Below are 23828 nucleotides of genomic sequence, written 5' to 3' on the forward strand. Positions count from 1 at the left end.
AATAATATGTGGTGAACTTTACTAACAGTTGGTTCGGCTGCCATGCCTGAACCTGTATGCATAGGCTATAAGTGGGGCCACGCCTGAACCTCTATGCATAGGCTATAAGTGGGGCCACGCCTGAACCTCTATGTATAGGCTATAAGTGGGGCCACGTCTGAACCTCTATGCATAGGCTATAAGTGGGGCCACGCCTGAACCGCTATGCATTGGCTTTTAAGAGGGCACTGGACTGTCATTGAAGTCCGAGTGACTAGTGCATGTGCAGTACTTAGAAGCAAATAAAAACGAAACTTTAGAACGGGCGTCAATGTTAGTATTTCTTTCAGATAGAATGTAAGTTTCGAATATAAAATATATTTTGAGTTTATAAATATATGAGTCTCTGTTGTGATAGCTTAAACGTTCAAGTGTGTCCCAAATTTCACGCGGGATCAATGATCATAATAGAGGAATATTGTAGTTCAGTTTACCCTAAAGAAATTCTTTCTCACTCATAAAAAATGGTTCCGAAGGATAAATGAGAAACGATTCAAAACAATTGACATTAAATAACTCCATAAGAATTTTCTAATAAATAGTCTAAAATAATATGGCTCCAAAACCTCTTTAGTAACTGTTAATTGTGTAGCTCTAGATTTTTGTTCTATTTTTCATAATAACTATGAAGAAATCTCTAAGGATAAAATTTTTTGACCTTCCTGTACCGGTAGCTCCCACGGGATTCGAGTATCGTTTACTAAATCGGCCATAACGTCCATTCCAACAACATTATTATGATTATAGCTGCCTTTTTGATAAGAATCATGTTAAGGCATCAGAAATAGAAAGGTAAATCTTATTTCAATCTAATGGATACAGAAACACTTAATTTTTGTTATGCTGCAATGAACTCACTGCTGTATATAATTTAATAATTAAAAGTAATATAATTATCTAATTGTGGAAATTACCATAGAGTTTTGTCGTGAAACCAAGAAAAATGCTTGAAAGACCCTCAGGAACTATTCAATTATAATTTGTCATTCGTGCAGAGATACGTTTTAAAAAGTTTAATTTTTAGTTTTTCTATTTTAAACTGTACAAAGCTAACAAACGTCTTTTAGTTTCAGACTTCCATTTATTTGTTCAATTTCAATCTATAGTTACATAAACGCAATAAATATTTTTGAAGTTTCTAAATCACCTTCAATTGCACTCATATGAGACTTAAGCAAACTTTGAAGCTCTTTTTTGTTAAGACCCTGCTGATTGATGTGACATCTGTCAAGTCTGACGGTTCAAGACGTTTGCACAATATGAACCTTTGGAGTTAATCTTTGTTCTCAGTCATAAGACTGACAACTGCCACACTAAGTGGTGTATGCAATTACCTTACATTATCTATCCTTCGAATATAAAATGAAAGCTATTACAATCATGAATAGATACTAATGCAATGTATTTGATTTACTATTGTAAATATTGGCAATGAAAATGTATCCAAAGCTATACCAAGAGTATCTCTTTGTTTCACTTTATGTAGTAACCATAAGGCACCATTAGGTTGTTTCAGCGTCGAGTGATTATTGTGAATTTTATCGAATTCCAGCCTTTTATCACACAGCATGCTTCACAACCAATTTCAACGTAGAATTACTTGTAAAGTAACAAATAATTCGGTCTGTGGGGAAATATGTTGTGTTTGTTATCATGTGTTGGCTGACTTCCGCCTGACTCGAATGGGCCTTTGAGTATATTTAAAATTGATCGATAACCTTTATGATTATTAATATAGTTGGAATAAAGATGCCACTTACTAATTTAATCTACTTTATGTTACTTCGATGCTCTTTCGAATTGTGAAAACAATAAAAAAAGGAAAGAGCATGAAAATTATTGCTGTATTTCACCTACATGCTTGGAACCTGTAATTCTTTCATTACTATTTGCAGTTCGTGAGGAGTGAAGCAAACACATATTGTATTTTTTTTTCTTTCTACGTTCCTCCGGTCAAATCATCAAGTCATACCTAACAGTTTTTCTAAATTTTTGTTCACAATTATTTAGTCCTTGTATATTTGAAATAATGATCCTGTACTGTAAAATGTTCAAATACTCAAGACGCTTAAATAATCTGTATTGTAAAAAAACTGTATATGGGAATCGCTGGGAAAGCCTTGTTACTTGGCCTAAGCATCTTTGCTTGTTTTGTGTTCGGAAAAGTTTGTTTCAGCATAGAGTTAAAAATTAATTATAAAAATCAGAAAGATCTCTGGTACATCTCTAAGATGTTTTTCTATTCATTCGTGCTATAAAGTTTAGCTTAGCATCCTGTAGTCTTGAATGGGTCTAAAAGTCAATTTTCTACATTGTATTCAAAGTCTAATGTAGGTTTATACAGCTAAACAGTATTTGCAAAGATAGGAAACTTTGCCCCTTTATTGAAGCGCGAAGAAAGTTCTAGGACAATAACTAATGAAATTTACGCTGCGACACCTAAATTAAAACTTGCTCGCAACATTTTTGATGGGTAAAAAACATTCACAAAAGCCGGGGATTTGAAGTGTTCATTGGGGTCTTTACATTGTTTTTATCATTATCTAAAGACAATTTGATTTACTAAGCTGAGGTGAAGCCTCTGAGATTGAATTTGAACTTCGCAACAGTTTTTGCGGGTTACGGGCAATAATAGATCGGGCTTCGGATGTGCCAATTTGTTTTATATTACAAGGTCTGATCAATATCTGACGACAATTTGATTGCGGCATCAGCCAGTGACAACGTGTGGCATCAGCTGGTGGCGTCGTATTATTTCCACTTTTGCGGACCAGGTTGCCTCATCCCGGAAACGTCGTCGACGAGAGTTTCGTTGTTGTCTTGTGAATGCAGGCGAAAGGTCAGCCATGCTAGCTGTCACCTGGTCACAGCTGAGACCTTGGTGAGATTCGTAAGCCTAACATGAGGGACAATAAGATTAATAAGGAAATTATGCACGGATTAAGCAATAAATCTAAAATTCCGTCTCTATGCAGACCCCAGATCTAAAGAGGGCTGAGGCCCTGATGGTCTGTGATGCATTGACTCACGAGATGCGCGGCCTTGACCAGGAACGTCGCTCACAGCCGAGTTCCCAACGCATGTTTGTTTTTTCACGTGAATTATAATGCATTTCAGTGTCATCTAAAATAAGTTTCATGATCCTTTCTAAGACCGAATAATTTATTGTTTCGCTTTTTTCTACATTGCCTATTAAGATATCCCACCTCAAGTCTTATCTGGATATATCTGAAGCTCCTGTGTATAAATTCCGCAAGAACTTTGAGTGTCACATCATAAATTTTAAAATCTGTCATTGTTTCAATAATGTGCCAACAAATGAAAATACTTGAGATCAAATGTGAAAATGTTGGGTTATTACTACTCAAGTGTTGACGATGAAACATGGCCAGTACTTCCGATTGGGCGACTCACAGGTGAGTCACCCACCATAAAAACTGGCCTGAGATACGCCTCGACTCGTTCCGTGCGTCTGCTTTGTAAGTCTCTCGCGTCAAGCTTAAAAACAGGAGCTGTGACCCCCTCATGGGTACAGAAAAGCGGGTGTATGTTGCTCTCATGACATGAATATTTATTTTGCTACAATGACATGCAAATTTATGTTGCTCTCATGCTATGCTAATTTATGTTGCTCTAATGATCACAAATTTATGTTGCTCTCATGATATGAGAGATTTTTTTGCGAATTAACGACAAAATTCGGAGGTAGTATCACATTGATGTAATACAAAATTTATAAATTTTCGTATACATCTTGCGACGTCGAAGAAAACTTTGCACCAGCATTCATTGGAAGCAATATAGTTAAGTTTTATAGGTAAAGTTGAACTACATAATTACGTTATGTCGAAGCTCCCAGTCTTCGAGATTTTTTGAAAATTTTTAATATAATTTGACTTTGTCCAAGTCCAATTTCATCACATCGTCGCAAGAAATTTCTTCAGCGGAAATGCAATTTAGGTCCCGCAGCAAACGACACCACGATGAGCAGTGCAATTCTAGCATGGTCGGGAGTATGAAAGTGACTAAATTGGTGTTCCAATACATAAAGAAAAAACTAAATTCCTATTACTCAAGCTTTGAAATTAAATTGACGATGGAATGAAACAAAGGACTGATTTACAGAGATTTTAGGTATTAGCTGAAAATTATAATTTCCTTAGTTCACTAGTCAAGTTTTTATGTTCAGTCAAAAAGTAACAAAGGTGCATGACATTGAATGAGAAAATTAATTAGGACGGCAAAAATGTACATCATAAGCGAATGTGAACGCAACAAAATTTAAAGTTGCAAATGGCGTGTCGGGAGAGGTTTCTGGTGAAATGAACATGAAGCCCATAAGCCAATTCCCATCGCTTTCCTCCTTCAGAAAAAAAAGTTTTAATCGACTCATGTAAATACAAAACGCAGAACTCAAGTTTTCGAGAGCGTCAGCGGCTTAAGATTGTAGTGGAGTTTTTTTTAAAGTGAGGTCTCGTGTGCAGTACAGGTCGGCCTCACAAAGGTCATGGTGGCGGAAATGCTCACCTAAGCTTTCACGAGCTCGAGCTGTTCCATGAGCGTTGCTGAACATGAGTCATGAGTGAACCTCACTACGGAACCACTCACGAACGATATCTGGATGAATTCTAAGTAAATAACCTATTTTGAATAAATATGGAGACTCAATTACGGTTTACTTATTAGTAAATTTAGCTTCAGGAAAGATGTGATGCTACAGCAGGTGACGGAAAATTTTCATATTCCGTGACGCTTGCCAACCTTGACCCACTCAGAGATGTTACGTAAGCCTCTCCCACTCAAAAACAGGCATAGGCGAAACGATAGACGGGAATACCTGCCACCAACCTTACAGGAATTTAATAATCTCATGAGCAAATTTGAAAATAATGATTGAGAAATTTGATTTGAAGCTGTTCTTTACCTGTAAGAAATACATGATTGTGTCAATGGTTTAAATACTCTATTCTATACGGCCCACAATATTTGCGCCTACAAAGTTTCGCGAATCAGCGTGCCTCAATAAATACGAAACAAACCTTAAAGTTTGTTAAAAAATTAAAAAAAAAACGTATTGTTTCATTTCCCAGAAGATATTTATTGCTTGTAGATTAAATTCGGTGTTATCAGGAAGATTCTCGGAAGAAAGCTGTAGCGACTTTGGCAACGAGCAGTAACATAGAGATAAAGAGTCGCATAAATTAATTTTAACACAGGATTAGGAAAGGCTAACATACAAGACGGTTCACGGAAACATCTTGATTTGGAAGCTCAATAAAAAAGAAGTAGTAAAGATATCATTACAATATAAATTTTATTGCAAAAGACATTACTTGAATTTTTATGTCACCTAGTTTCAACTATGATATTGCACAAATGACGGTCTCCATTGTCAATGCAAGCAGTTAGTCGATTTCTGAAATTACATTCAACTAGTTGAAGCAAAATGACGGGTGTGTTGGCGATGGCTTGGATGTTGCTCTTGAAATGAGATGGGGTCATTGGACAGTCATTGTAAACAATTGATTATCCAGTCACAGGCTTGGCCCGAATACTTGCGTGCGACAGATTATAAAGCCATAAACAGCCGTGTGTTGTCCTCGACAAAATCATCCACAGCCGTATATTGTCTTCAGCCAAAGCCATCCACAGCCGTATATTGTCCTCACCCAAAGCCAAATACAGCCGTATGTTGTCCTCAACCAAAGACATTCACAGTCGTGTGTTGTGTGTTGGCCTCGACCAAAGCCATCCACAGCCGTACATTGTCCTCGTTTAGCTGTTCTTACACGATGGACCAAATGCAAAAAAAAAATGATAAATGAAGCAAGGTTGAAATTCGCCCGCAAAAATTCCTATTTAAAGTATCTTTATCGACCCTAATATAACTGAAGAGATTGAATAATATAACTGAGCCGATGTAATTTTTACCACTGAAAGCCAAGTCAGTACACACATTTGAATCATTTTTTTCATGTCTCGTCTTAATCTCCCCTCTGTATGGCTTCAGAAAGAAATTTTTATCCTCTTTTAAAATATTAGAGGGAATACCAGTCATTTTCTTGGCTTAAAAAAAATACCTTCGGATTGCAATGCTTAATCATGATTAAATTCTGGGAAAATAACTCATATCTGATCGATGAGTACTCTCTTGATGGAAATATTGAATTTTAAGTAACTTCTAAAAGAGTATATTCTGACACGAATTTCGCTTCATGGCTCGTACTATAAAAACTCGCTGAAGTAAACGTAGCTGCCGATTTCTCATCTTTGATTGGTAAGTTGAACTTGAAAAGCAGTCATTAGGGTCAAAAACTCAATTTAAACTATTTTCAGTGCCGTAAATATTTTTGATAGAGCAGCCCTAAAGGTGTCAGTACGTAAATTCGATACCAAATAACGCATTTACGCCCCACCCCGTCTTCTTAATTGCCAGCTGCATGACTCACCTGCTGACAGAAGTTCATCTGACGACTGAAGCAAAAAAGTTTTACAACGACAATGCACAGCTGGCCATATGCACAAAAAATGTTCTCGCTATCATTAAGAATCGTTGCGAACAAGCACAGCAGGTAATTTACTGAACTCTTCCGCCTACGTAAAACAAACTTTCAGATCTAGGTTTTATCGCAAAAGTGTTCAAAATTCATGCTTAAGAACTCAACTTAGCCTAATCAAGTCTATAGCAGCCTGCATGCAAAATGGCCGGACATGAGCCCTTACTTTTGAGGTTCAGTGTTGGGCTGAAATATAAAATGATAATTATCCCCATCAAAATAATATGAGATTCTCCTTCGCGTATCTGTGAGTTTAATATTTACCGACTTAATTAGAAATTACACCATAATAAATACTCGAAGCTTAGCTGTTGCAGTTAGCCTCTGCATTTCAAAAGTATTATTTATCTTTCAGTGGCGATGAGTGCACTTGGGTTATCTACTCCGTATCTCTGCATGTTGAGCTACGATATACTGATAATTTCGCTTCAATGATAATGTAATGCCACGGAAATGCTTGTGCCTAAATTTATATGCGTTGGAGTTTTAACGCACTTTAGGCGTATAAAGTTCGGTGGAATGGTGGAATGAAAATGATAGGTTATCAAGATTGCCAGCAATGTTTAGACAAGTTATGCTCAAAACTGATCTTCAGTAGCTTAGTGGTTCTCAATATATTTTGCTCACGTGGATGAATTTTTTAAGAATTTGCTACAAAGAATTATAAAAATTCTTTATAAAATGTGTAAAGAATATAAATAAAAGAATTCCTAAATGAATAATAATATAGTAATAAATATATTCAATAAAAAATTTAGAGAACTTTTCATATCAATCATAAATGGTTGTTTTTCGAATGATGTGGGCCAGTTAGAGGCTCGAATGTAATTTCCCGATTCACTGAATTATTTAAAAATTGATTAGTAGCATAATAATATTTCAAGATTAACCCATCCATTAACCTTATTAGGTGAGACACCTATCCATTATAAACCTATCCATTAAATAAGTTTTAATCTAAAAGTTTAGCATACATTGAATCTTAACCACACGATGTAGACTAAAACACGGAGGTTTTAAAAATAAAGGAAACACATTGTACATAGAGGCAACATAATAGTTCAAAATTCTTTACTCGATACGGAAGTGTCATTACTGAGCACTGACAGTTGCGTATAAACCTCCAAAATCGGCCAAAGTAACTGCAGAAAAATATTTTTGTATGTACCTTCGTTCCCGCATTTCCTTCCGACGACGTATCTCGATCATGTACGTTAATTGCGACCGCCGATATATAAAAAAACAACTAATCTCGACTGATTACCGCAATCTTCTCCTAAAAGAGCTTAACCTATCACAACTTGATAAATGGCTGGATTTCTTTCTAGAACAAGTACCAATTTCTATAAATCGAAACTTACAATGTAGAAGAATTAGAGCTGTAAACACTGCAAACGAGGAATCTTCATAAAGATTTAAATATGTTGCTAAGTGTTTCTACCATTATGCCTGGTTGCTGTATGTGATAAAATGTGTACAAATTTATTCGCTCAAAAAATCTGATTCTTGTTGCCAAATTTTGGCGCGCAAAAATAGTAAGCAAATATTCGTGTTTTAATATTTTCAATTCAACAATCAATTTTCAATTACTCCATGTGTACGTGCGAGTTGTTATAATTATTCGAATTGGGGTAGTTCCGCATTCAAAGTTTCCCGAGCGCCCCTTCATTTCGCGTTCCTCCTTCAAATCCCCTTTCGAATCAGTCTAGAAAATAATAAACGTACGGACATTTCCTTTAGATTGCGACTCAACATAAGGCTGCCATATTAAATGCTTGGTTGTAGGAGTACTTGACGAATGAAAGTCCAATTGATAAATTTTTGGATCGAAATACTAGTTTTAAGATTTAGCCACGGACAAAAAATTTGTTTGTCCTAAGTTTGGGCAGTTCATGTTTCATCCGTTGATAGTTGATCGCTTCATTTTAAATGAATGTGCATAAATCTTGGGACAAATTAGAGGAACAGTTTTTCGTTTGATTTGCTCATTCATTATTGCTAGAGATTGCCAAGTAATATGAACCATATATGTGTGTGCACTTACCTCATTCTGTCTTTCAGAGCCTTTCAGCTGACACGCAAAAAAGCACAAATTTAAGCAGCGAAAATCTGACAGCAAATGATAATGCAACCAAAGCAATGCTCTTTTCAATGGTAATTTAAAACATAACGAGATACTAGAGGTATTCAAATGTACTCCTTAACATGATATCATCATGCATTATTGTTTTTCAGCGTTGAAAATTAACGCTAAACAGGTGGTAAAACCATAGCTCAGAGTAACATTATTTATAACAAATTTAGGCAGTTAAAAAATAAAATTAGCAGGTACAATGTCTGTCAAGTTGCAGGTCCAAACAGAAATTAAATGTGGAAACAGAAGAATTTTTACCATATGCATATTTGAGTATATAGGCATATAAAATTTTAGTGAGTCAATTGTTAGGTCTATCTTAATTGCAATTGAAAATAATTTGTTGCTTGTTAATTGTTCAAATTATCTATTTAATAGTAAGTTCAACGGCACACGTTGGGCCATCTGAGGGCTGGTCGCCCACGACTGCCATGAAAATAGGATCTCAAGTCGGTCACCGCTCGACGTCGCAGAGTTGGACGCCCACCAAAACCTTAAGTCGCATACCGAGCCCAGGGTAGACGACGGCATGCGATGAAGCTAACAACCGCAAATAAACGTGCGTATATCATGTTCAGTATAAGAGAGATATTAATTGGTTCATGATTCTCACGTGATTGGAAATTCGGCTACGATCATCAAAATGAAATTCTTTAAATTTCAGTGGTTTTAATTTTGTTTAATAATCTGTTCTTAATTCATCGTAACGAGGATAAGATTTTGCTAATCAGTTATCCTAAATAATATGAAGCTGGCCATGAACTGCATTTCTAAAAGCCCAGCAGTTGCAGCTGATAACAACTGAATAGATACTTCGCATACAAATCTTGTAATGATATTCATTAGATCTTTGATATGATGAAGAGCTTTGTCAGACAAACATTTTAATTTTCTACACACATATATATATATAAATTTTTCGAAAAAATTGACTGCCTATTGTCTTAGCACTGCTTGCCCCGAAAGGCAGGATCAAAGACAGAATCAAAACCCAAGACTGATGTACAATATTCTGCACCCGAAGATTTGGCCGAAAATTTATTTTCGGCCAAATGTTGTAGCGGTAGCGGTAAATTTTCTGATTTCAAAAACAAATTGATGCGGATTCTAAACAGCAAATAATCTTTACACTATCCAGGAAAATTCTATTCAAAATTATCTGTTTTTTTCCCTCTTCCCACTTTAACGTAACTTTGATTAAGTATATTGAAATCTTTGCGCATCTGGCAGCGCAAAATCTGCATGATGTTTCCAATCTAAAATGAGCTCGCGCGTATTTGGTTAATTCGTTAGGTGCATGAATTTCTCCGCCCTCTCCTGTTCAAAAAGTTGAATCAGGGAAGGATTTTTTTCTATCGGACGACTATAACATATGTTTCAACATTTGAACTGAAGCAACACGATGTGAGATTATTTCAGACATCAGCACTCATTGCTTTTTGGATAAAAAATTTGTTGCTATTACTGAATTCAACTCACCAGCATAAATAACCAAAATTTTTCACATAAATTCTTTTAGATAGTTCGTAAAATTCAGTGGTTTTTCACTGACTATTGTTCAGGACCTAGCTTTACATGCGGGTTCAAACGACGCATAATAAAATGAGATTATCACCAATCCTGTAATATTCAAATTCCCAGATATGTGTGGATATACATCCTTAACCTTAACTAATGTATTTATTTATTTTAGACAACACAATGCGTAAAGAGATCATTATTTCTACGTTAATGTCTTGCCACTTCCACATTGTCACATGAATGTATTATATTATACTTCTTTAATTACCAATATTACCGAGCGTTATTATCTCATTGATAGTGTGCACCAATTTATAAAACTATAAAACCTTATATTCATATAATTAGTTTGCTTAAATCGAAAATTATCTAAGAATTCATTAGGAAAGAAATTGCTGAACAAATATATTTATATTTTATTGAGAACGATTAAGAGGCCAGCTCGATATCTGGTAGCAGATTTTAGGGTTTAAATCACTGCAAATTTATAAATTAAACCTCATTTTAACTACACTGAAGTTCATATCTGCTTGAAACTGTTATCGGTCGTTTTTACCTTCGTTTAATCGTTTATTTGGCCTTCCGAGTTTTAATAGCTACCGTGTAAATTTGAACGTTCTGTTGATTTTGTTGTTATTTTTTCAGTTTTTAAATGACGGTGGCGCAAGTATTCGTAAGGTCAATGAAATTATGGTGAATTAGCTCGAAAATTTATTTTCCTTTAAAGTTCTTGTACTTTGTCGTTGGCTGAACTACAGATACCAGATGAAGCAAATATCCGCTTCACTTCTCGAACAAACCTATAACAAACAACAAAATAACAATATATTCAATATGCAAAAAGCATCAAACAAAAATAAATGAAAAAGAACCTACAGCTTTTAGTTTCAGTGAACGTGACGAGGAAGCGTCACGACGCTTGCATTTGGTGTCCTCCCACATTTCTCTTACACCTGTTCTGCACGCGAGACCGTGTAACTTACCACCACACGGCTGAACAACACGGCTGCACGCGAGACCGTGTAACTTACCACCACACGGCTGAACAACTACCCCTGCATGTAGCAATTACCACCACTCGGCGCCCCCCTGCCCTGCACATGAGACCGTGTAACTTACCACCACACGGCTGAACAACTACCCCTGCATGTAGCTTACCACCTCGGTAGCTGGTGTGCGCACTTCTGGGTTTCCCACGCAATTGGCGGGTGGCCAGCTTCAAGAGTATTCCGCTCCACCTGTGACATTTTCTAAATATTGAGCTAATGATCACATCTCAGGCCCAAAGAGTGGACTTCAATGAGTTAAAATCGAGATTACTCAGCAAAATTGCTCAAAGTCAAGCATGTGTTACTTAAGATTACGCGGAATTTTTTAGCAAATAAGGTATTGTACAAAACACATCGAAGCTACCATGAGCAAATTTCACTATTCTTTGACTCAAAATTTGATAAACCCAGAAAAACTAAAGGTTTAATCGCGGTGAACAATTGAAATCAATTCGAAGAGTTAATGAAGAAAATATCAATCAATTTAATTTGATTTCACATTCCAGAACTTTTTTCCGTTTCGCACAACAGAAAAAAGTACTTTCAACTACAGAAAAAAGTACTTTCAGAACGTTTGATTAGTCATGAATTTAGCCTGTCACCGAAGCAGAACGGAGGCTCAACCTTGTTGAAGTCGGGGTAAAAGTGCGGAATCGGCAACGATTGCCAAGTTTCACAGATATTTGGAATTTTTCCCACACACTAAATTATTAATTAAGTTCTCAAAGTTCTTTAATACCCAATATTTGGTTGTTATTTCTTATATTTATATGACAAATAAAAATATTATCGTGATTTTTAGCTTCTATAACCCTAATTATAACATTCATTATCTTTAGAGCGAGAGGTTATTGATTCATTGAAAGTTCAAATCACGCAAGAAGCAAGCAAAATTTGTCTTGAAAATGAATGGGAGTTGATAAAACACATTACATGCCTTACATTACATACAACACGAAACATTTAAAAATGATAGAAATCAACAGAGATCCGCGTCATTGCTATTCTATATTCTAGCGAAAACAGGGACCATAGAATGTGCAATATTAAGCTAAAATTTATGAAAGGAAATGTTAACTTAGGCTAGGAACACCAGTGCGTTTCCACAGCACAAACAAAACCGCGGAAAGAAGACCTGGGCGCTGTTCACGCGATCTATTTCAGTGCGGAGTTTACTTTGTTTTCAGCTCGTACACAAAACGGAACCTCACAGACATCAATTTACGCTCCTCCCCTTCTTCATTTTTTGGGGAAATTTGCTGAATTAAGAACTCGATAAAAACATTATGTGTAATTTACACACTCATTTTTTGGTCGTCGGACCACTTTTTAATCGCCAGCACTCCTCTTCCAAATCCAAATTTGAACTATTCACTCACTTCGCTTGTTATTTTTCTTAGTCGAAATTTGCTTTAGAGCCCGAAGCCTCGAAAACATGTTGTTATATATATGTCATTATATATAAATATATATAATATATATATATATATTTGACATAACTGTGGTAAGAGGTGGAAGAATTTATTTAATTTAATATATAATAATTAATGTTGAACTCTGACGTTGAACTATGGCAGATAATTTTTAATCCCTATTCAATTATTAAAGCCTAACTCCTCAATTAAAAATGAAGAATTCTGCATTAGCCTGAAAAATAATTTTTTGTTGCATAATGTTAAATCAATGTGCACTTTAAATATCGTTATTAGCCTCCAGATAAGGTTAAAATCCCGAGCTATACCCGGTCGAATAAATCTACGGATAAAGAGAACAGGATTCAAATACCAGATAGATTCATTAATTAACCCAGTTTAAATTGCTAAGAAAAAATTGGTGCAGTGTTTTTTCGTGTGAAGACAAATCAGATATGAATTTCAAATAGCTGAATGTGAATATATCGGAATACTGCTCAATTTCACTGAACGGAGTCGTAAAGTTCAAATTGTTTCCTTGAGACCTTAGTAGCCTAATTGAACTCAATCCGAACCTTAGGATAATAGGAATATAAGCCGCTCAGCATATTAATAACATTTCTGATTTTGTGAAATGGATTTTCTTGTGCCGTGAAAGCAATTTCCCGTCTCAAAAGGGGAGTAAGCGAATAAGAGGAATGAACTGTTACTGAGGGGGCTAACTCGCTGAAGCTGCGACTGTTGCAAATGAATGAGGAATTAAATAATAAAGGATGTGAAGTTTTCATCAATTATTTATTGAAAATATTTGATAATAGAATAATATTTCGGCAGTTTTCTAAAATGTGATGGCATTCTGTAACTAATGCATATTTTAGTTTAACAGTTCGTAGAGATACTTGAGTAATCCCATGCTCGCTGCATGGGATTACCCCATACGGATACCCATTCGGTGGTCGTTGTTTTTGCATGCCGCTGCATGAAAAACAACCACCACCGTATTAAATTTATTGCTGTATTTATTTAATTTTTCATAAACTACATAAAGATCTGAATTGTAGGCGCCTATGAGAGGCGCTGAGTTGTGCCAGTCTGAGCGCTTGCCAACTGTGTTAGCTGCCGCAGCCGCGGCCTCGATCTCATGCCCGCCTGTCGCGTTCTTCATAGCCTGGCCTTTTTAAACACGAATATCCAAAACAGCGTTATTTCTTTATCAATTAAATCATATGAATCTAAAAACAGTTTATAAAATATATTAAATGCATTTGTTGCATTAAAGAACAACTTCTGACTAATTATATATATGTTTATGACAAGTAAACTATTAGGTAACAATATATACCAGGATAATATTCAACTATTCATCATACTTCACTATTTATTTTTTTAAAAAGGATCAGTGTAATTTGCTAGCTATTTTGAATCGAAACCTTGCAGATTTAATCATATAAACTTTTGTTATTATTATTTCAACTTTAAACTTTATCTTATATACATTTGTCAACGTTCGTGTATTTGTTGGTACGTGTTAGTTGAACCTTGGCGTTGTCAATGTATTGGCGTATACACGATAGTATCATTCTTTTAGAAGATCAAAAGTATCAAGGTTGATTGTTAATATTAATGGGAGAATCATGAAGCATTTGGAAACATGAAAGGGGTAGGACGGAGCATGTCTTTGGAATTTTTATCTTTATATGGTAGTTACATTTTATGTATTACCAATTAATTAAATTTACTCATAATCTTAAACTGGAGTGGAGGCTAATTGGGAGTTTCACGCTTAACATGTTAGTTGGAACGAGACATTCTGTATAAACGTGCATTAGTTTGAAATTATCAACTGGAGATGGGATTCGGGATGATAGTATGAAGGATTTAATTGTGCATACGATCAATGCTGGGATAAATGATTTGAGGATGATTGCGTAATGCTATTTATTTGTTTATATTAATTATTTTCGTTGCAACTAGACATTTTTTTGCAGCAAGGTGCTTCATTCAAACCTAATATTTCAGTTGTTACGATACCTTGGGTGGTCGGGAATTTAAAAGCAAAGACAATACCACAAAAATTCACCATATCTTTATAAAAGAAAACGTTTCGGAGTAAAGCTCCATAGTCAGTTCATAACACAAAATTCAGTTCAGAAGAAGTTCAGTCCTAGAAACACTAATGCAATCAATTAGTAAAGTAAAATGCACTGTCAGGTTTTAAAACGATAAAAAATTAAATAAGACGTGAAATTAACGCTAGTGAACGGCCTATCTATTTATTATTTCAAGAGGAAATGAGCTAAAAGCGGCATTCAGACTATGCTGCTGTTTGAATATATGCAGGGATTCTCAAATTCGTAGATCAGTAACACCGGATGTGGAAGCTAGAATTTTAAAATCACTATTAGATGCAGAGGTGTTGCACTACTCGGCATGAACACGTACAACAGAATGAGGTGGATGTGCAAGTAGGTTCCTCGTTCTATAACTCCTGCCCTTATGCTCAGCCAGCCTAGTATAGAAATTGCGTGACGTCATACCGACGTACTCTGATGCGCACTGCGCACAACTTTATCTGTAAACTAGTGACGATCGCATAAGAACAGGTAGGGTATCCTTATACCTGAAAAAACGGGCCGATTATAAAATTGTTAACTAGCAACACATGAAGATTTACATCCGGAAGATATTTAGCAAGATATTTGTGTTTCTAGGACTGAACTTCTTCTGAACTGAATTTTGTGTTATGAACATACGGTGGAGCTGGACTCCGAAACGTTTTCTCTTATAAAGATATGGTGAATTTTTGTGGTATTGTCTTTGCTTTAAATTCCTGGTTAACTTGCGATTTAAGCAAACAAATGATTCTAATACTTGAGTAGTCGTTATCAGAAAAAAAGAAACAGGATAATGGAATAGCAATCAACTGAATGTTGAAATATTATCTTGATAATTTCAGTTGCCTCAACATTATTATGAACTGTAGCTTTCATAAGCTAATGCCTGCTAGTAAACTCAGTGCACATCAACTGCCATTCTCCGAATATTACGGCCATCCCATTTTTTTAATAAAACAAAAAAATTTCAGCTTAATTCTAAGGAATCTCGAAAACTATTCGCAAGACAATGACCCTTGAAAATACCGTAGTCTAGAAGACATAAATATACTGGGTCAGTAGAAACATGGCATTAGAAGATAAATTAGCATAATTATTACTTCTTAATGAAGCTACAAGGACTTTTGAAGACAATGCAATAGTCAAACTCTCCGAGGATGCTCGGAAGCTTGCAGCATTTATATAGCAATAGTGCAGAAAGTGAGGGCACAAGAAAACTGGTGCCCGTTTGGGGCAAAGTAAGTCGATCTTTGGCTACGAGCCGCGTGTTACTTTGAGCGGTCGGTGGCAGAGGTTGGCATGGAGGTGTACCTTGAGCTAAGTTAAGCCCTCAGGCGAACCGTACGTAGCAGTCTCCTCCCGGCTCTCCTCAAGACAGCTCACTCTTAGAGGTACGCACCACGCAGCCTTCACCGTTCAGGCGGTTGTTCACGCTATCATGTGGCTGATGATCTTTTCCGACTCACGGATCTAGCTCAGTGAACAAATTGGGCGTGCCACGAGAGCGGGAAATAGCATCCATTTACGGAACTGTGAAATGCAGTGATGAAAATCCAATTCTGGCCAATTAGTTTGATTTTCTGTGTTTAGGGTGAATTGGCTGGGATGGTAATAAGTTTCTGCGAGGAGACATCTACTTCACTTCCTCCAAATTTTCGTAACGTATATAATGTTTAAGCCACTGGACCCGTGGATAACCTCGTCATAAATCTCAAGACTAGGTTCTCATAAAATCCCATAGGAATCATAGGAATTTTTAGTTCAAATAATAATTCGTCAATTCTTAGTTCAATTGGTTAATATGAATAATTTGATCCAATCACGCGTTCGCCGAAAATTTGCCGTAGATAATTGCACCGAACAAATCGAACCTTGTTAGCTGGAAGTAAACCATTTCAATCTGAACGAGAGATAAATGAAAATTAAATTATTTAAGTTCATTTCATACTTTCATAATTGAATAAAATTTACACGAAATTTTCAATAATATCAGCTGAGGTGTCTCCCAAGAATTTCAACGCTTGTCTCTAACCTTATCAAACGTGAGGTAACGAGGCCCTATAATTATGAAATTTGTAAAAGTTTTAATTGATTGCAATCTCTCTTTTTATTTCGTAATATTACCAATATTGGGCTTGAGCTCGATCAGTCAATAAATTGCCGATGTCACCGAACTTTGAGTGGCAATTCTATATTCTCAGATCAATTGGAACTACTAAAAGGTATCAGGGATAATGAAATGTTTCATTTAAAATATTATTTTTTGGTTGTATCGCATCATGAGGTTACAGAACTTTCGACTTCTTTGATATAAAGTGTATTTTTTCTTACACTTCTTACGGGATGCATGAACATAGTGGAAAGAATTCACCAGAAATTGTGATAAACTTTGAACCCCGTAAACGAATTAATTAAAATTAAAAACGAGATACTGAACGTGTTCGAGCGTTTAGAGAGCCAGTAATAATACTATTTATTTAAAATAGAAGAGACGTATAAAAAATTAAAGTAGAATGTACTGCAGTCCCATGTATTTTCTAGAAAATATTTTTCTTTATAAAGCTGAATTATTACATGAAAACGTTTTCATAATTTTAACTTTTTATTACTCTGCATTCAATACAGAATTTTCCACTTTAGGTTGAATATTAAGAATGCACACCATGACATCAGAATGAGTAAGCGAGCTGATCAAACAAATTCGTGAATCCTCTGTGTAATTTTTCCGTAATAAAATTTGCAAAATGAAAAATTTTGACAAATAAACTGGCAAAAAATGAAAGAAAGTACAAAGAACTTGGTCAATGATGTTAAATTAATCGAATGCTTGTTCTTCCAAACCATATGGCTTCTACACCCACCGAACAACCAATTTTCATCCAAGGGCAATGGTAATTCAGATGATAAGTGCATTTCCAAATAATTTTTAGCCTTTAAAATTGTATTGGACGTGTAAGAGTGTTGAATATGCTAACACATCATCAAATATGATCACTCGACGATCCGATCTGATCGAGGTGTAGCGCCAGGAGCGCACTCCGGTGCAGCATATATAGTGGGCTGGGAAAGACGGTCGCGGCAGCCCTGAAATAGACCGAGAATTTGGCGAGTTTTCAAGACAGGCGGCAGAGGCGCTCTTCCGTCTGCAACTTGTGAGTCATGGTTCATTCCGCTGCAGGTTCAGAGGAATGTCCTGTCTCCATCTCGCGCAGTCTTATGCCAATACAGTATATGCATTTAAATTTAAAAATGGGGCTGCGGAAAATTTCACAATTTCAACAAATTCCGAGTCAAAATTTCAGTTCTGGTATGAGTTATCGGTAAATGAAGATTTCTGGATATGATTACTGAAATTAGCTTTCCAAATCAGCAAACAAAGTAGGCCGTAAATCTATTATCACATTTATTTTCACACGCGACTTTTGCTGAGAGTTGTAAAGTGCAATGCTAAGTGCTAAGTCCCACTTACTACAGCAAAAAAACGCGATAAAAAGATTTAGGTGGTCAATAATAAACAGAAGAGAGAAATAAAAAAAACGCAGCGAATTCTTTCACAAGTTTTCTCTATAAACTAGGACAGTAAGATTTGCGAATCAAGCTATGCATTACCCGTCCAAAAAATCGCTAATATTTTAATGATATTCTAGTTTAGTCATCAGTTGAAACGTACAAATAAAAATGTAACTGTAAATTCAGTCACATTTTTTTAATGTTATCGTACTACCACTATGATAATTTTTTTTCGTTCCAAAAATTTTCCCTTAACGCAAAACAGAAATTGGTGCTGGGCAGGCGAGGAAAAATTCACCTCAACTGCAGCGAAGCTCGATTGGTTCATATAATCAGCATCGTATTTGTAGGTTTCGCATTATTAAGCTTACAAACCATGAAAAATTATTATTTGTCTCAGGAGCGCTAAAATAAATTCACCCAAACGACTCTACGAAATTTTCTTAAGATGCAAGTATACGCTTTAGTGTTTGATTGAAGCCAATAAATTCAAGGTCTATATTTTTGAAAAAAAAAATCATATAAACCTTTGAACTACTAACCAACGAAGTTTTTCATTTCATTTAAATTTTAGTCGGTGACATTTTTCATGCTCCAAGAATAATGCAAATTATTACTTCATTCAACAACATGTTATAGATATTTTCCCCGGGAATCAACAAGCAAACCATATCACTTGAATGGGCAATATTTTTGGAAAAATTTTTTACCCTCAGGACGGTAAAAAAGTTAGCAATATGACCGCATGACCAATAGTGGAAAACTTTTTTACCCTCGGCACGGGCAATTTGAGGCGGACGTAGCACTGATATGCCGTTTTTACTGTATGATTAGAAGCAGTGCAAGTGAACTAAGCTACAGTCGCACACATATGGCAAAAAAACTGAAACGACGCCTGTAATATCAACGAAAAATGTTTTTAGAGTGAGCATAAGCACATGAAAGTAGCAACGGAATCGCTCGATGAAACAAGACTAAATTTTGGCCAAAGTAGCAACGATAATGAAGCAGACTTAGCGTATATAGAAACATCTGCAACGGCAGCATCAGGAGCAACAGCTGTAGCGGTACAAGGGCTGCATTGTTGCTCAAAGAAGGACCATAAACATTGAACGCTGATGCAGCGTTCACCTCAGCCCTTGTGTTTATCAATAAATTAAGGCCACGCTCTCAATTCATCAACGAACCCTCAAAGTCTTCAGGTTTGCGATCGTCAAAAGAGACTGTTGAAAAATATATCGAACAATACTCGCCGACTCGCGTAAACTTATCATTTGCGTTGCAAAATTGAAAGCTGAACTTGCGGCATTGCATCGACTATATACCGTCTATAATTATCAGGATCTCTTCAAGTACCTAGGTTAAATGGACAGACGCTTCCACAGAACGCGAATTTTTGGAAAAGCCATTCACAAACATTTCAAAAAGCGAACCACACTTTATAAACGAAATTTAATAGTGGGTATGATTAAACCAGGTGCAGTAATAAAAAATTAAATTTCATTAAATTATTTCTATATATTTTCAAAGCTAGAACTTAAAACTCTACTCATTTTATATGATTTAATGACATGAATATAATTAATAATAAAGATAACATTCATCATGAAGATAACATTCATCATTGAGATAACAATCATCATAGAGATAACATTCATCATAAAGATAAAATTCATCATAAAGATAACATTCATCATAAATAGAACCTTCATCATAACGATAACATTCATCACAGAGATAACATTTATCATAAAGAAAACATTCATCAATGCAGCTGATAACATGATTGCAAATATGATTTTCTCGTTAAAGCAGGTAAGATGTTAGATACAATACAATTACATGTATTTTGTTTCGGATATTATATTTAATAGAAATTTATCTAAAATAGGACGCAAGAATTCATTCAACCCGAGAATTAAAAAATTTAACGTATTTTACCCGTGTTGCCTTCAGTTTAGACATTAAAATATGATTAAAAAAATTAGGCGACAGAAAACTCGATTCATGGAAGTAAAAAAAGGTGTAAGTAATTCATATAGATGCATAAAAAGTACAGATTAAAGGAACAAAAATTTATTTATGAGTTCTTAACTATAAATACGTAGCACTGTGACAACCCATGATAAAAATTAACGGCCCGCATTGCTTTGTAATCCATTTGACTAACGACAAGTCAACTTTCCTGGCATAAAATTCCACGCAACGATTTAGGTTAGAGTTATTTCTTAGTCAACGAGTATAACGCGCAGCGGAAGAATACATGATATGCAATTAACATTTTTAAAAGCTCTCTTATTTGATTGAATGGTTAAAGTGTGGAATGACGACCTCAGCAAAACAGCTGGCGCGCCGTAGAACGCTCTTCCGCGTGCTCATTGATAGCCGATGAGAAGGACGTCGCACTGCCGAGCAGTCAACCAAGTAGAAATGTAATTATAATTAATTAACGCAGCTCGCACGCAAATTTAGTTTGAATAATTTTGATCTGGTATTAATTAAATGAATTCTTTTATCAGTTTTTCAGATATTTTTTCAGATTTTTTCATATTTTATAAGCCATTATTATCAGTTTAAAATGGCAGGGATAATTTAATGATAAGCATGTGAAACTTCCCACACACTTATGAAAGTCTCTAACACAAATGATTGGTATGACTTGGTCTTTGGCATGCTATTACGAATATATATTAACATGAACTATTATTAGGGCATTTTCTTGTCATCTTCTTAATACAAATTTTTCAGAGGTAGTTACCACGGTTGAAATTTTCTTGTATCCATCTTGTACGAAATGCGCCAAGTTGCTTGCTATTCAAGAATTTACATCTAAAGTGAAGAAATTGTAAGTTTGATTTCGCAAACCATCGAAGCACTCATAGTCACATACTGTATAGATAGAATCGTTAAATTTTCTCGCTAAAATAAGATTTTTAGGCTCAAGAAGAGCTCACATATTGTTTGGAACATTCTTACTTTCTGCCTAGACTGGCCACCGAGTTCGACTTCAGTTACTGTCGTGCTTGATTTGCAAATGAGTTACGTTAATCAATTAATTTCTTGTTGAGTTTTGAAGAAGCCTCATTCGTTGATAAATACTGCCTAGAATAACTGACCTTCTTAAATGGCCTCAAACTGATCTACCAAATTAAAACATTATTGTATTAATTATATTATGTGTTTTGTAATAAATGCTTTGATCGACAGATTCACTGAGAAATAAAATGAAAAAATAAAATAAAATAACGAGGGAAAATTAAAATATATTTTCTAGTTTTCACTTACATTTGCTGGAATGCTAGTATTGCCCAAGCATTTTGAATAGTTTATAATTCGAATAATTATAATTTCGAATAATTTCCATTGTGATATTTTGATCTATATTCTATATGATAGTGATGATCAAGGAGCGAAAATAATGAGTCAATCTGAACCCTATTTCTAGAGTCTGAATAAAGTCAGTTTATAATTTTATCATTTAAATGTTGTTTGTCAATTTCTGTTGTCCGTCGTCGAAGCTTTATTAAATTTTAGTAACGAAACTTTGCAAGAGCGTAAATATCAAACTCAGTAATTTACTTAAATGCAAGTATTTGGTAAAATTTCCGCTGATACAACAGACAGACTTTTCCGATTTTAAATTTGTTATTTCCTAATATGTTTATCTATTGAAATTCGTCTGTTAAAGATTTATCAAAATTCTATTAATTTGGAAATTGTTGTGTAATGCAGAATTCACTACTTTACAGAATGGCGAAAGCGTCAGACGTTCAACTTTCAAATTTTTGATAAGTTCAATTAAGATTTGCAGGATCAGTCCCAAGCGTGAACAAACTGCTTGTGAATAAACTTGAGTCACTAAAACAAGTCCAAGTCAATTCCGATTAACGGTGTGGTTTTCTGGTTGCCTTGTTGCGCAGCGCGCGAGATGAGTCGCAGAGCGATGTACGATCTAATGATCAAAGAAATCTTCGTCTGAAATTACGTACCTTCCAGAAAATTTACCTGGCCATTTTTATGCAAAGTTGGGAAACCCGGAAGATATCCGCTAAACTGAAATGGAATAGCAGAGTAGGGAGTTTTTTGTTTGGGATTTAAATAATCTTTATTATTATTATTGCATGAAAAAGATTAAAAAAAATTTATTGATCATTACTCCTATCATGAGCTTCCAACTCGCTAGAGTCCAATTTCTTGCTAGCTCAGTTTGTTATCTCAAAACCGAGAGAAAATTTCAAGTGTAATGACACAATCAGCGGCATATGAGGAATATCCCGCTTTTCTGCAGACATTATATTATCAGCAATGAATTTGTAATTAATATCCTTCCATTCCATAATGATTGCATGTGACTATGGAAGTGCTTGAATTCTTGTAATGTAGGGACTTTGAAATGCTTTGTTTTGATTTTTCACGTTTCCACTTGAAAATGTATTATATTTATTTTAATTTTCCCCTCTCATTGACATAGCAACACAAATTACTGAATGCGATGTGAGCTGCAGCAATGAACGTGGTTATGGTGAACAAAATTTAATTGAACAAAATTTTGGTGATCTACTAATAAACGAAAGAGTGAGCATCGTCGAATTATAAGTCAAAAATTCCCCTGGTTGATCTAGCAGTCTTATCAATGCTCGCAACTAAATTAAATGGAATCATTTACAAGCTTAAACAAAAAAGTGTCTTTTGACCGTTGCAATTATAATCAGAACGTTTGGGAGAGAAAAGCATCCATGCATGCATGACTGTTGCTTGCTCGATGAATGTTGCACAAGACTCAATCATTCGCTAGATATTTCCCGGCCTAGAAAATCATCACAGGCACCTACAATGTTGATAAATAGAAAACATGCTTGAAAAATGCTCGTTTAACTTCCTAGTGACCCAGGATATGTGGTAGCCTGATAGCCTTAGAACAGATGTGTTGTTCACATACGAAGGTTAACTAGCCGACTAGCTCCGGGTAATATGACCATCAAGTTAGTAGTACAACTTGTCATGTCATCATAATGCTAGTATATTATTTAAATCGTAGGGGTCTTTTTAGGTTTAGGGACAAATTAATAACAATCTTAATATGAATGAATTAAAAAATAATTTAACACTCAGCAATCAAAGAAACATCCGAGCATCATTTGCGTCAATGAACATAATTTGTACAACAATGCGATGTTCCAGAAATTGTGAACTGGATTGGTTGCCAAATCGTCTGAAATTATTCAAGGTCATGCTACTTGTTTACTTAAAGCATGTATACTGAAATTTGACTCATCGTTAGAATGTAAAGTATTCATGATATTTGAAAATATACTAAACCTCACTTTATTCGCGTTGATTTTCACCCATAATGGGGGAACTCGTCTAGTTTTTAGCGCATTTTCTCATTTAGGGAAAAAATGCACTATTGTGCTCGACACGTCCGTCTGTCTGTCTGTCTGTCCGTCCGTCCGTGACTTCAAGTTTTCGTCGACGAGAAAATGTGCTCTTTG

General features: G+C 35.3%; 1 protein-coding gene across 17 annotated transcripts in view; it reads left to right on the top strand.

Annotated features, from left to right (window-relative positions):
- The first annotated feature begins 16133 nt into the window (after positions 1–16133).
- Positions 16134–23828, top strand: part of LOC108681051 (tropomyosin) — a 53152-nt gene continuing 45457 nt past the window's right edge. For all 17 annotated transcript variants that reach the window (XM_018170195.2, XM_018170166.2, XM_047881773.1 and 14 more), the window contains exon 1: positions 16134–16217. The gene's annotated coding sequence lies outside the window, so the exon portion shown is untranslated. The remainder of the gene's footprint in view (positions 16218–23828) is intronic.

Source organism: Hyalella azteca, unplaced genomic scaffold, assembly GCF_000764305.2.
Source record: "Hyalella azteca isolate HAZT.00-mixed unplaced genomic scaffold, Hazt_2.0.2 contig8816, whole genome shotgun sequence".
In the NCBI taxonomy this organism is placed as follows: domain Eukaryota; kingdom Metazoa; phylum Arthropoda; class Malacostraca; order Amphipoda; family Hyalellidae; genus Hyalella; species Hyalella azteca.